We start from the raw sequence: 14737 nt of genomic DNA on the forward strand, positions 1-14737 counted from the left end.
GGACCACCACCTCCCCGGGGTGACTTGTTCTGATGTATGTGGGTGGCTGTGGTCCCCCAATGCCCCGGGACTATCACCTCCCCAAGGCTTTAATTATAATTATAATAAATGTGGGAGGCCGCACATCCCCCTGAACCCCAGGGACCACCACCTCCCCAGAGCAATGTCTAAATCTGGTATTGGGTGACCACACAGCCCCCTTGCAGCCCCAGGGATCACCACCTACCTGCTGTACATAGCTCCTAGGATCTCCTCAAGTGGGCTGCTCTCCACCTCACGATGACAGTGCCAGCTATGGCTTGATCACTGTCAGTAATCCAAATAAGTCCCCAATTTCTGTATGAAAGAGAGGCGCCATACACTAATTTAAGGTACACCACTTAATTTGTTCATCAGAACATCTGAATATGATAAGTTTCCGCAATCCTGTAGCTTTTGTTAAGTTAACCCGCACGGTGCCTGGTACGAGCTGGTCTCATACTCGCACACTGTTCCCGTGTACCAGAGATGAGACCAGCTTCTCCTGCAACGGGCCCACGGGGAGCGCTGGCGTCCCCCCCCCCATGGGCCTAGGGGAAGGGATGGAAGGAATAGAATTGCGATGCTATCGGGCAGCAGAAATGCCCACTAGACACCAGAGAATTTATTTTTTAAAATATATTTCAATAAGGGGAGCGGCCCCTTCGGCAAGGGTCGCTCCCTAGGGGGGCAATTATTTTTAAGGCCTTTTCTGCACCACTGGGGGCAGAAACCTCTAGACGCCAGGGATTATGTATTATTATTTTTGTTTGCAGGAAGGTAGCGAACCCTTAGGCAAGGGTCACTACCCTGGGGGCAAATTAATTTTAGGCCATTTGTACTCCCCTTGGGGGCAGATTGGCCTATTTTTATTAGGCCAATCTGCCCCCAAAGAGGGTAGAAACCACTAGACACCAGAGATTTGTTTTTCATCTATATTTATGTATAAGGGGAGCAGCTTTATGGGCAAGGGCTGCTCCCCAGGGGGTCAAAATATATACAGGCCTTTTCTGCCCCCGGGGCAGATCAGCCTATTATTACTAGGCCGATCTGCCCCCGGGGGGGCAGAAACCCTTAGACACCAGGGATATATTCTTTTGTGTTTACTTTATTTTATATATATATGGGGAACAACCCCTTAGGCAAGGTTCGCTCCCCTGGGGGCAAATTGTCTTTAGGCCATTTCTTCCCCCTTAAGGGGCAAATTGGCCTATTCATATTAGGCACAGTGGATTGGTGTGTGTGTATGTGTGTGCTGTGTTTGGGGGGCAGCCCCTTGGGCAAGGGTCACTCCCCCTGGGGGTACATTACTGTTGGCCATATCTGCCCCCCTTGGGGGCAGAATGGCCTATTTTTGGAAGGCCCATCTGCCCCCATGGGGGCCAGAAAGCCCACCAGAGACCAGGGAAGATTTTTTTCAAAATAAGAGGGTGGGGGTATGGCCATACCCCCACCCCAAATACCCAAATAAGTGGGGCCAAAGTTGTTCTTCCCCCCAGTGGACAGATGGGGCAATTTCCCCCGATCCACACCCCGGGGGCAGAAAGTCTACTAGATGCCAGGGAATTTAAAAAAAAAAAAAAAAGTACTGGGGTGGTGGCTACCAACCAGTATGGGCCTGGTTATGTCCCCACCCCAACTGAAGGGGGTAACAGTCTTTCAGCTCTCCCCAGCACACTAAAACATTGTATCCCACTGCAAGCAAGATGACATTTGATTATTTTGGGTTTTTGTTTTACATTTGGGCCATGAGAGCTTAGCTAACTCTCAAAATTGTCACACTTGGAATGGTGAGGGCTGCACTTTTTGGACTTTGGGACGTTGCCATGTAGAAAAATCCAGAACACCTAGACACATCTGAAAACTAAACATCTGAGTGACTCCAGGGTGGTGTGCTTCACATGCACCCCTCACCATTTTCTTACCCACAATGCCCTGCAAACTGCCAACGTTTCTGGAAATCACAGATTTTTCCCACATTTTGTGATGGAACCTTCCGGAACCTGCAGGAATCCACAGAATTCCTACCACCCAGCATTGTCTCAGCTATACCGTTAAAAATTCTTCCCTACTTGTCAGCCTAAAAATGTTTTTTTTCAAACTGCCCTTTTGGACCTGCTTTGGGGCCCTCTCAATTTCAACATGTTTTTGGCTGTTCCCTGTCAGAGGCACTTGGCCGACCTACACAAGTGAGGTATCATTTTTACTGGGAGACTGAGGGGAATGTTGGGAGGTAGGAAATTCGTCCCAATGCAGTGATCTCACACAGAAATGTGGGGAAAATGTGATTTTGTTGCTAAATTTGAGGTTTGCTGAGGATTCTGGGTAAGAAAACGATGGGGGATCCACGCAAGTCACACCTCCCTGGATTCCCTCAGGTGTCTAGTTTTCAGAAATGTTTGAGTTTGGAAGGTTTTCCTATTTGGCTGCTGAGACCAGGATCAAAAACGCAGGTCCCCCCGCAAAAACAAGTAGTTTAGTATTTGATCATTTTGATTTGTCCACAGAGTGTTTTGGGGGCATTTCCTTTCACGGGCGCTAGTCCTACCCACACAAGTGAGGTACCATTTTTATCAGGAGACTTGGAGGAATGGTGGGTAGAAGCAAATTTGTGGCTCCTCTCAGATTCCAGAACTTTCTGTCACTGAAATATGGGGCAAAATTGATTTTTGGGGACATTATGATGTTTGCAAAGGATTCTGGGTAACAGAACATGGTGAGAGCCCCACAAGTCACTCCATCTTGGATTCCCCTAGGTGTCTAGTTTTAAAAAATGCACAGGTTTGGTAGGTTTCCGTAGGTGCTGGCTGAGCTAGAGGCCAAAATCCACAGCTAGGCACTTTCCAAAAAACACGTCAGATTTCAGTGTAAAAATGTGATGTGTCCATGTTGCGTTTCCTGTCGCAAGCATTAGGCCTACCCACGCAAGTGAGGTACCATTTGTATTGGGAGACTTGGGGGAACACAGAATAGCAAAACAAGTGTTATTGCCCCTTGTCTGTCTTTCTCTACATTTGTTCCTTCCAAATGTAAGACAGTGTGTAAAAAAGACATCTATTTGAGAAATGCCCTGTAATTCACATACTAGTATGGGCACCCCGGAATTCAGAGATGTGCAAAAAAACACTGCTTCTCAACACCTTATCTTGTGCCCATTTTGTAAATACAAAGGGTTTCTTGAAACCTATTTTTCACTCTTTATATTTCACCAAATGAATTGCTGTATACCTGGAATTAAATGAAAGCCCATTGCAAGGTGCAGCTCATTTATTAGCTCTCTGTACCTAAGGTTCTTGATGAACCTACAAGCCCTATGTATCCCTGCACCCAGAAGAGTCCAGCAGACGTAACGGTATATTGCTTTCAAAAATATGACATAGCAGGAAAAAGTTACAGAGTAAAACATTGAGAAAAAGTCATGTTTTTTACCTCAATTTCAATATTTGTTTATTTCAGCTGTTATTTTCTGTAGGAAAACATGTAGGATCTACAAATATGACCCCTTGCTGAATTCTGAATTTTCTCTACTTTTCAGAAATGTTTAGCTTTCTGGTATCCAGCATTGGTTTCACACCCATATCTGTCAGTAAGTGGAAGGAGGCTGAAAGCACAAAAAATAGTAAAAATGGTGTATGTCCCAGTAAAATGCCAAAATTGTGTTGAAAAATTGGATTTTCTGATTCAAGTCTGCCTGTTCCTGAAAGCTGTAATGCTGGTGATTTTAGCATCACACACCCTTTGCTGATGCCGTTTTCAGGGAAAAATACAAGCCTTCTTCTGGAGCCCTTTTTTCACATTTTTTAAAAATAAACAAAATGTTTGCTGTATTGTGGCTAATTTCTTAGTCTCCTTCAGGGTAACCCACAAACTCTGGGTACCTCTAGAATCCCTAGGATGTTGGAATAAAAGTACACAAATTTGGCATGGTTTGCTTATGTGGACAAAACGTTATGAGGGCCTAAGCGTGAACTGCTCTAAATAGCCAAAAAAAGGCCTTGCACCTGAGGAGGAAAAGGCCTGGCAGTAAAGGGGTTAAGGTTGTGTGCCCCACAGGCATGAAAATAAACATTTTGGTTAATAAAAATGTTTGACATACTAGCAGCACAGTCATATAATTTCTGTGACATTAACACAATATTGAAGCAGTTGATAAACATAAATAGTAAAGTTGTTATTGAATTTCTCAAGGATCTGGAAGACAGATTAAACAAATAAGAGGATAAAATAAAAGCCAAAAAGCAATGCACATTTTTATGGTATAAAAAAGACTATGCTGAAGGCAGGATTCTAACTCCTGCTAAACGTTGTGATTCCTTACAAACGGATTTAAAAGTGACTGAGCCAAAACACGTTGTTTGTTTCACCTTCTGCTATTAATAAATTCTGCCATTTTATACTGCCGGAGTGCTGATCTCTCTTTCATCCTAAGAGAATGGAGTATCCTGTTGAAAGCGCAGGGTGAGCGTAGTTGCGGGACTGCTGACAATTAGAAGTGTGGCAGTTATAGATAATACTGATCTCCAGTGGGTAGTTATAGTTAGAACCCAGTTTCCATCAGAAAGGCATTTTTTGTTTTGTCAATAACTTTAGCATTGTTCAATGAATCTTCACAAACCTTTCAAAATTGGTAAAACAGTCAGTTCAGCTGCCATCTTAAAGGTTTCAGGATGTTTCATCAAGTGGGGGATGAGAAAAAGAGGGGTCCTAAAACACATTTTTCCCGTAGGGATTTTTAACATGACTACAGCCTTAACTTGTGGACGGAATTACACCAAATTTGGCAGAATGCTAGCTTTTTCTCTAGAAAACAAGCTTTTTGTGATTTGGTGTAAATGCGTTTGGTAGTTTTAGAGATAATAAAGGAAAAAAGAAATATAGATATATAGGGACACAGAGGCTCAGTGCATCCCGACGATTACATGCTGAGATCTGATTGGCTGTCAACACTTCAACCAGAAAGTATGGGCAGCCATTTTGGATCTTGGCCTTAGCTGAGATTTATCAAATGGCTGTCCCCCTCCCCCGGCTGATCTCAACCCTGCTGACCCCATCCCCCTGAAGGCTGGCAATTAATCCTGGTTGCCCCATATGGCACCCAGTGTGCACTGGGGACCGTGATGGGAGTCTAGAAGCCACTGCAGTCCCAGCTGACTTCCTGCCTACTGCGGGAGCCAGTATTGCTTTTGCACAAAGGCAGCTGCTAAGGATGCAGCTCCCTGTCTGCAAAAGCAATTGTTTCTTCTGGTTCCCTACTCGCATCTCTGCAGGCAGGTAAACAGAAGAAACCTCTGCTCCCAGAAAGTGAGAGCTGTTTGAAAGCCCAAACCACTCTATAGAATTACACCAAATTTGGCAGAAAGCTAGCTTTTGGTCTGCCATGCAAGCTTGTTCTGATTTGGTATAAATGTATTTGGTAGTTTTAGAGATATTAAAGGAAAAAGAAATAGAGATATATACGGACGTGGAGGCTCTGCGCTTCTTGGAGATCTCATGCTGAGATCTGATTGGCGATCAATACTTCAACGAAAACGTGTTGGCAGCCATTTTAGGACTTGCCTCAGCTGAGTCGCAAAAGAAACACAAAAATTAAGGAAAGGGGGCAGGGTAGGAATACCCTGACAGTTAGCCTTTGAGCTGGGGTCCCCCGCCAGAGCAAAAAGACAATTTTTGAAAAACGTTTTGCCCAAAACGCAAAGGATTTACAAACCTGGCAACATTAAAAAAAAAAAAAACAAGCACCATCTCCCGTGCTTGCTCAAAATTTAGTCCCCGGGTGTGCTGGGTCCTGAGGACATAAGGATTATAAAAAAAGAAACAGTGATGATTGTTTTTTCGGTGGTTAAACAGCAGAGCACCAGTGCTTGCTATAAACAGTGTGCTGTCTCTGGCCGAGGAATGGTCTGAGCGCCATCCTGATATATACCACCTAGGGTTTCCTCACGGCCTCCTGCTGAGTACATGCACAAATGGCATGGTGAAATAATCCCAAATATGTTTACCTTTAGGTAACTTACATGTTTAACAGAAAAGACAGACCAAAGGCCAGCCTTTGTGTAAATAGACTACATGACAATGATGCACATGTCACAGAAACTTAGGGCCCAATTAGGAGACCATAGCCGCGGTGATGGTCAGGTTGCCGCAAGCTTGCAGGTCTGACCTCCACATTAGAATGCTGGTAGCTGGACTCCCAGCACACCACCACCTCCGCCAGGATCAGATATCCCGACAGGTTGGCAGAAGTGCAAGTCGTGGTCAGCGACAGAGGTGCCAAGATTGGCACTGACATGCTGATTATGACTTGCCTTTCCACAGGCCATTGAAAAGGCAGGGATGGGCCACAGGAGGTCCCTGCACTACCCATTCCCAGGGCATGGACAGTGTGGTGGTCCCCCTGTCAGCACCCTCAGAATACTCATTGTCTGAAGTGGCAGACAGTGCACATTCTGAGAGTGCTGGGGGCACTGTCTGTGTGAAAACATTGGCCTCGGGTCACTCAGAGCCGAGGCCAATGCCGTCACACTGTTTCTGCCAACAAGTCCAGCAGGAACTTCAGAATATGGAGGTGGGGAGGCCCCCTGCTTGGTAGCCGCATCCCCACTCCCGTATTGGAGTTCTAGCAGTCCAGCTGCCAGACTCCTAATCAGGACCTTAGACTGTAAAACTAGTTCCACATCAACATTTGACAAAAGAGAATTGTCATCTGAACTCCAAGAGGTTGGTTCTATTTACAATGGTGTCAACAATGAGCTAGCACCTAGATACAGAAAAAGCTGATTACTTGGAAGGCTCTCTTAGTACACTCTTAGTCCAAGTGAACACTCCCCAGCCTCCTCCCCTTGTCCCGTCCAGAGAGGGGCTTGAGCCTCATTGAACACACAGAGCAAAGCTCATGTCGCCCCGGCTATGGGGAACATGGTAGTGAGTAAGGATTTTGAATGGGGCTATACAGAGCAGCCACATTCTGATAGAAGGAAGGAGATTTTGGGTGAGTTTGATTGATTTTTAATTAGGCTCTAAACATATATTGCATGTAGTTATCTATTGTGGGAAAGGCCCCTGTTTGTACCAGTCCACAACTGGTCTATCCTGTTTTGGGTAAGATGTGCTTGAGAAGTTACGACTCTACAAACGGATGATGATGCTATGGTAGCTCTGTGGGGTAAGGCTTCCACTGCCAGTTGCATATTTAATCTTTGGCTCACAACCTTACTTTTCTAACATAAATCTTTTGGGGCACTTCAGTCTATTATCCTTCTGAGGTTGATTAAAAGAACACTATTAGGTTGACATCGACTGTCTGCATTTTAGATGCAACCTCTGACACCTCTTCCTGCTTTACAAACAGAATATCATGATAGGTTTTTTCTCTTAATGCACATATGATGAAATCTATCAACACAAGAAAAAACTGTATGTGATTATTTCACATGCTGGAAATGGCGTATTGGCGATAGACATCTCCAACACTCATTTTCTGCAGCTGACCAACATTGCTGTCACATTACAGTGTTTAAAGATGTGGATAAACAAACATTTCATGTGAAGAGTCCCATTGCACCCCAGAACCTTTGTAAAACAACAGCATCTCAGATTACCTCAGATGTTAATGTAACAGTGCTTGAATCCATTGGATGCCGCAGAGGAAAAGAGGCATTGTGCTCTGAGCAAGGCTCCTGACAGTGAAAACGGTCTAGTCTGGTGAGCTATCAGGCCTCCAGTCAACAGCTTCATTCTAAGCACCCACTACGGAACTGGGAGGACCAGCCAAGGACTGTTAGGGTTGGATGTTTGCTCTGTTTCAGGACTGAGTGTGGGCAAGCCATGTATCGTATTCCCTGCAAGTTTGCATCTGGCAACATGTGCTGTTTCAAATTCAATGAAAGAAATTAAAGGATACACCGTGGCATGCAAAATGATGTGTAATCAGTGTGTAGCATAGAAATAGAGAAGAATATGCTTTAACAACCTGCATGTGAGCATATTGCAAACAGGGAGATTATAGGTAGGGGTGGGCGGTGAACTTGGCTCCGCTCCCAGAGTTTGCAGAGTTTTCCCCACTCTGCACTCCGCTTAGAGCACATAGTTCCAAAAAACTCTGCAGAGCGCAGTTTTTTCCTTGCTCGTGATCGTCAATGTTATGTTTGCAAGTGCAAGTGAGGCAAATCTTATTTCAGACCATGTCCTGGCGAGATTTCTCAACATGGGCGGTCGAGGATGGTCGCTACTGCTCCTGTTTAGAAACCTTCTGTTTGAAATGAGGAAGCTGCCACTCGAGTAGAAAATCTACTCAAGCATCAGAAAACATGCATCATCCTCTTGAGCTGTTTGTGGTGCTATTCACGCTGATTTTACAGCACAGGACAAACGCCAGCACTAAAAATCTGTGCAAACGGCTCAACCTAGCACACCTTGCAGAGTTTTTGATTACTTTGCAAACTCCGCCCAGGCCTAATTTTAGGTCTGTAACAAAACTGGAAAGAAAGGAATATCAGGATCAACCTCTGCAAGAGTCTGTGAGTAGTTTGGTAGTTTGTTACTTATTAACTTGCAAGGGCTGACATCAAGTCCATGGTCAGGCATGAGGAAATCCAGTTTATGTACTCTGTGTAACTCAGGAGACTACTACTGCCCCTTTCTTATATGCAATTCATGGAATTTGGTCCCCAGTCTTTTCCCCAAGGCACTCACTGTTTCTTTTTAATATTGCTTTACAGGCTTTCATAAATGAAGCACTGAATGATTTAATGTTGCAACAACATGAAATTAGCAGAGTGGTTACCATTTCATGCTCTCTGAGGTCACATTTTCCTCCCTTGAGCTTCTGTTCAAGGATCAAGGAACACAAGAGCATAGCATTCAGGGTTGCAACAGATGCATTGGGGCACGAGTTATAATTACTTAACTATAACTGCTGAATTTCTTTGGTTTTGTGTGAGTAAAATATGAACCTAATTATAACGTCCCTGTAACCTTAGTTTTGTTAAGTGAATATCAGGGGTGGGTGGTGAACTAATGGAGTTTTTGGCACTCCACGATCCGCTTTGAGAGCCGGGTTTGCCCAAAAACTCCATTTGGGCAGGCAGTGGAAGGGAACTCACCGCAAGGTCACTGCAGCTCAGTTATGGGCCACATAGCGCAAGCACAAACAGTCTGTGCTTTCTCTGTGTGGCCCATAACAGGGCTGCAGTGCACACTTTGCCCAACGTCGGAGCCAGCTCTGGATCAAGGCCTCCATCGGCCAGCAGCAGTGCACACGGGGAAGATCGTGCACAAGGGGCCTGAAACTGCAGCTTTCACTGCCTACAGCCTTAGCCTGAATGTGCTCAATCTTGGACAAGGCCCAACCCTGCTTAGTGCTTTTGAGATCGGACACATTCAGGCCAGTGTCCACTAGGGAGGCAGCACTCCGCCTCTCACTCAACTCTGTGGAATTCCACAGAGTTTTAAACCAACTCTGCAGAATTCCGTGGAGTAGAACTCTGTGAACTCCGCTGACCCCTAGTGGATAAATATATATATATATATATATATATAAATATATATATATATATATATGTGTGTGTGTATATATATATATATATATATAGAGAGAGAGAGAGAGATATATAGATAGATAGATATAGATATAGATATAGATATGTATAGATACATATGTATATTACATATATATATATATATAGATACATATATATATATATATATATATATATATATATATATATATATATATATATATACATATATATATATATATATATATATATATATATATATATATATATATATATTTATATTTATAGATATAGATAGATAGATAAAGATACATATATATAGATACCCACACCTAAAATATAACTAATATAAGTAGGTATAACATAATTTACATACTTGATGATCAATTACAAAAAACATTAACAATTAATAATTAATTTTGAGTTATTAGTTAATTAATCTCCCCTACAAATCTAGCAGCCCACACCCGAAATATACCTAAAATATATACATTATTGCACAATTATTAAGCAATTAAATATTTGATTTAACATTAATTTCTGTTATTTTATAAATACTACTTATTCCTACAAACCAAGCAACCTGCAACCCGAATATAACTAAAATAAATCAGTATTAGAAAATGTACATACACATTAATCAATTCAATAATGAATATTAAATCAAAAAGTAATTGTCAAAAAATTATTACTTAATTAACTTCTCACCTTATGCCCCTACAAACCCAGCAGCCCCTTCCTAAATATAATTAAAATATATGATTATCACACAATTTATTTAATTAATAATCAACTAAATAATTAATAATAAATTATAAATTAAACGTTAATTATTAACTAATTAACTTCCAACGTGATAGCTCTACAAACAATGCAAAATGCACCTAAAATATATGTAACATAAATCAGTATTACAAAATATATATGATACCTCACATACTAATTTAAAATTAATAATTAATTATTACTTGATTAACTTCCCATCCTATACCTCTACAGACCCAACAACCTGCTATGACACTATAAATTACTATTAGCAATTACATTAAAATTTCCAAATTACCTAAAATTACTAACCATATATATTTTTTTAAAACTTATACAAACAATAGTAACAGATAAAATTAGTGTGTAAACTAAAACACATTAAAATAATAAAAAAACAATTCTTTTTACAACTACAATATTTAAAACGATATTAACAAAATGATATTCTTAAGAACGATATTATTTACCTGAAAAGATAATATTCCTTACAATGATATTTCTGCATCACATTATTTTTGTATCAGAATATTTTTTTAATGAAATTTCTGTATCCCCATATTTACAACTCTATAATTAGTCAAATTACCACTGGGGCTGCCACAGTTAGCAGTTCCAGGCGTTTCCACATATACGGTAGAGGAACAATATTATTCATTATTATAATAGCATCATTGGCATGCTAAAGTGCAAGTGCTCTGTGTGTAATTTGTATGTGTAATTGGCTTTTCCATGATTGGCATATTTGATTTACTAGTAAGTCCCTCATAACGTACAATAAAAGTGTCCAGGGCCTGTAAATCAAATGCTGCTAGTGGGCCTGCAGCACTGATTGTGCCACCCACATGAGTAGCCCTGCAAACATGGCTCAGACCTGCCACTGCTGTGTCTGTGAGTGCAGTTTCAAACTGCCAATTCGACTTGGCAAGTGTACCCACTTGCCAGGCTCAAACCTTCCCTTTTTCATGCATGTAGGGCACCCCCTAAGGACGGCCCTAGGTAGCCCCATTGGCAAAGTGCAGTGTATGTTAAATGTAGGACATATACTGATGTGTTTTATATGTCCTGACAATGAAATACTGTCAAATTTGTTTTTCACTGTTGCAAGGCCTATCTCTCTCATAGGTAACATTGGGGCTGCGTTTAAATATTTTTAAGTGCAATTTCCCTTTGGGAGCCGATGGAGATATGGAGTTTGGGGGTCTGAACTCACAAATTAACAATAAATCTTTTTTTAAAGTTGGTTAATAGATTGTCAGTTTGAAAACTGAACTTTTAGAAATTGGGCATTTTCTTGCCTAAACCATGCTGTGATTCTGCCTGCTTTGTGTGTTCCTGTCTGGGTCAGACTGACAGTTGGCAGTGACACAGAGGGAGCTGAGGTGTAGCCTGCATGTCCTGATGGGCCACCTAGAGTGGGGGGAGGAGCTGCCACTTACACGTGAATGGGCTGTGCATACCCTCACACAAAGCAGTCTCCAACCTCCTGGTGTGTGTTTGGAGTCAGGCTGGGGCAAGGCAGGATCTTGTGAACAGATCAAAACAAACGGGGAGTGGGAGATTAACTGGCCCAGTGAACACTCTCCCAAAGTGATATATTGTAAAAATAAGGTACACTGTTACAAAGAAAAGATGAAACCGCAGGTCTCTCAGGCACTCGTATATATAGAAGCAAAGGCCCTCACACATCTATGGGATGTTATGCGTCATCATTGGGCAGAGTGTGGGATCATTATTTCCTTCTCACTCTACATGTTTTTTTAATCTTGACCGGCCCCTTTCTCGCTTAATAAAATCTATTTTTCGATTAGGACATCAAGCCAATTTTGTATAGGTTCTTTTCGCTCCAGCTCTTTTTTTCTGTAACCAATAGATTTAAATTGATTCCTATTTTTCCATACTTTGGTTCATATTCTCACAAAAGATCTCCGGAAAAGAGCCCCTTCGAGGGTCCCGTCAGACATTGCAGTGCCGGTCTGACGTGGAGCAAGCCCAATGATGAAGCATGACATTCCATAGATGTGTGAGGGCCTTTGCTTCTATATATACGAGTGCCTGAGAGACCTACGGTTTCCTTTTTCCTTTGGAACAGTGTACCTTATTTTTTCAAGGATCTTGTGAACAACAGAGACTTTCCTTTGAAGTTCACCAACTTCAAAGGCAGAAAGGGGTGTAAGTAGTGGACCAAAAACCCCAGATTTTTAGATTACTTCTGGACTCAAGAAGAACTTCTGCCAGGGAGAAGAGCTGAAGAGCTGGAGGAGGAGTACTGCCCCTTTGCCTGTGACTGTGCTTTGCTGGGTTGACCTGCAGTTGCTGCTTCTGCCTGAAAGAGGATAATACTGGATTTTGTGGTATATTCCTGCTTGTGAAGTGTCTCCAAGGGCCTGGACTGAGCTTGTCTCCTGTTTTGAAGTCTCAGGGCCATCAAGGACTTCCTCTGCCTGTACCTGGACTCTCTACTGAGACTCCTACCCTGCCAAGTCGTGCCCTATCCAGTTCCTAAGCCCTTGAAAGATCAGGCTGGTGGAACAAAGACTGAAATCCATTTTCAGGATATGTGTGGAGAAAAGTTTGATGCACCACCTGTAACGTGGCTGTAAAAACAACGCACCACCTGCTTCACGGCTGAGAAATGAATGCAACACCTGCATCGCGGATGGGAAATTGACGCATCACCTGCATCGGGCTGGAGAAACAATGCAACACCTGCTTGTGGCTGCTGAAAAAACGGAAACCCCAAGCAACGCGGATCCTCTTCATCGTGCAGACGGATTTTGCATGCATTTTCGTTGGGCATCAAAATCAACATGAACCTGCCTGGACCCCCGGTGCCAATCCGGAAACCGAAATATCGCTCTCTTGTGGGAGAGACCTACGATGCTTCGCCTACCCGACCGAGAAGAAACTATGCACGGCCTCACTTGTGAGTAAGGAATCAACGCATCAATGACTTTTCCAGTGCACGCTTGCCCGTGCTGCTTCATTTTTGACACAAACCAGGTATTTGTGTAACATCAACGCATCCATGGTTTTCTATGGAGTAACTTTACTTGTGTATATTGGGTTTTTGTTCTTTTCATCTTGTTTGATCTAAATGCATATTAACTAGTTTTCTAAACTGGTGTGGGGTCCATTTTATAGTGTTTTCACTGTATTACTATGAGTTCTGCTGCAAATACGTGATACATTGCCTTTCAGATAAGCCTAACTGCTTGTTCTAAGCTACCAAAGGGGTGAGCAGGGGGTTGTCCTAAGTGTGTATCTCCATTGCCCTGTCTAGAGTGAGGGTTCCTGCTTGGACAGAGTACAAACTTACGGGCAACCAGAGACCCCATTTCCAACATTCATATTAAGTTGGCTGTTGCTTACCTTACTTAAGACAGGTTTACATGTTGTGTTGGTAAAAGTACTCAACATATTTGTGTTTCTCTTGCTTTTCAGGGTGGCTTTGTACTGTAGTTACTGAAGAGGTGAGCATGTGGTCCCATGGTCATTTGTTCATATATTAGGCAGCTTAAAGAGGGACATGCACTCTTAGGCAGTGATGGTCTCCCTGATAACAATTACACTGCACCAGGCCTAACAGTGCTCCTGGCTGCATAACACAGGCATGCTGCTATTCACTCTGTAAGGCGTGCTCCATTATTCTGTTAAGGCTCAAACTGGGAAGTGGGAGTAAGAGAGGCACTAATGATCAATGTAAGCAAATGCATAACATTATCCTTATGTGTTGTTCCTCAGACGTAAGTGTATGAAGGGGAATGATGGATGCAAAATCTATGAACTTGTGAGTAAAGAAACTGAAACTCAAACTATACAAAGACATGCTCCTTGGAGAACGTGTGACATTGCTGGCTTAATCATGCCTTGAAGAAATTTCATAACACAGTCTGAGCACATTTTGCAAGTGTCAAGATCAGTGTCTTTCTAGGCACAGTACTGTGCACTCATCTCCTTAGGCAATCTAGTTGCTGGAATAAGGTCCTGCTTCTTTTGCACACCTTCTGGATAAAAATAAAGGGGCTAATTATGAGTTTGGTGGATGGAAACATCCATCCACTAAACTCCCGACGGGGAGATCACTGTGGTGCTGGTGACCTCCCCACCGACCCCATTACAACATTCCCACTGGGTTAACCAGCAAAAACCAAGGTTTCCGCCAGTTAGCCCAGTAGGGAAGGTGCGGCAGCATTGTTGCTGGCTCTATTAATAGAGCCAGTGGCAATGCTGCCTCACACTGGGGGCACCAGCACCCTGGAAATGCATGCTGTCTACATAGCAGACAGTGTGCATTTTGAGGGCGCTGGGCAGGGGAACACCAGCACTGCCCATGCCCTGGGCATGAGCAGTGAGGTGGTCACCCCGTAGCCCCCTGCACTTGTTCTCCGGCAGACCTCAGTCAGACAGCCATGAAGAGGCTGGAGGAGAACAAGGTT

Source organism: Pleurodeles waltl, chromosome 1_1, assembly GCF_031143425.1.
Source record: "Pleurodeles waltl isolate 20211129_DDA chromosome 1_1, aPleWal1.hap1.20221129, whole genome shotgun sequence".
Taxonomy (NCBI): Eukaryota; Metazoa; Chordata; class Amphibia; order Caudata; family Salamandridae; genus Pleurodeles; species Pleurodeles waltl.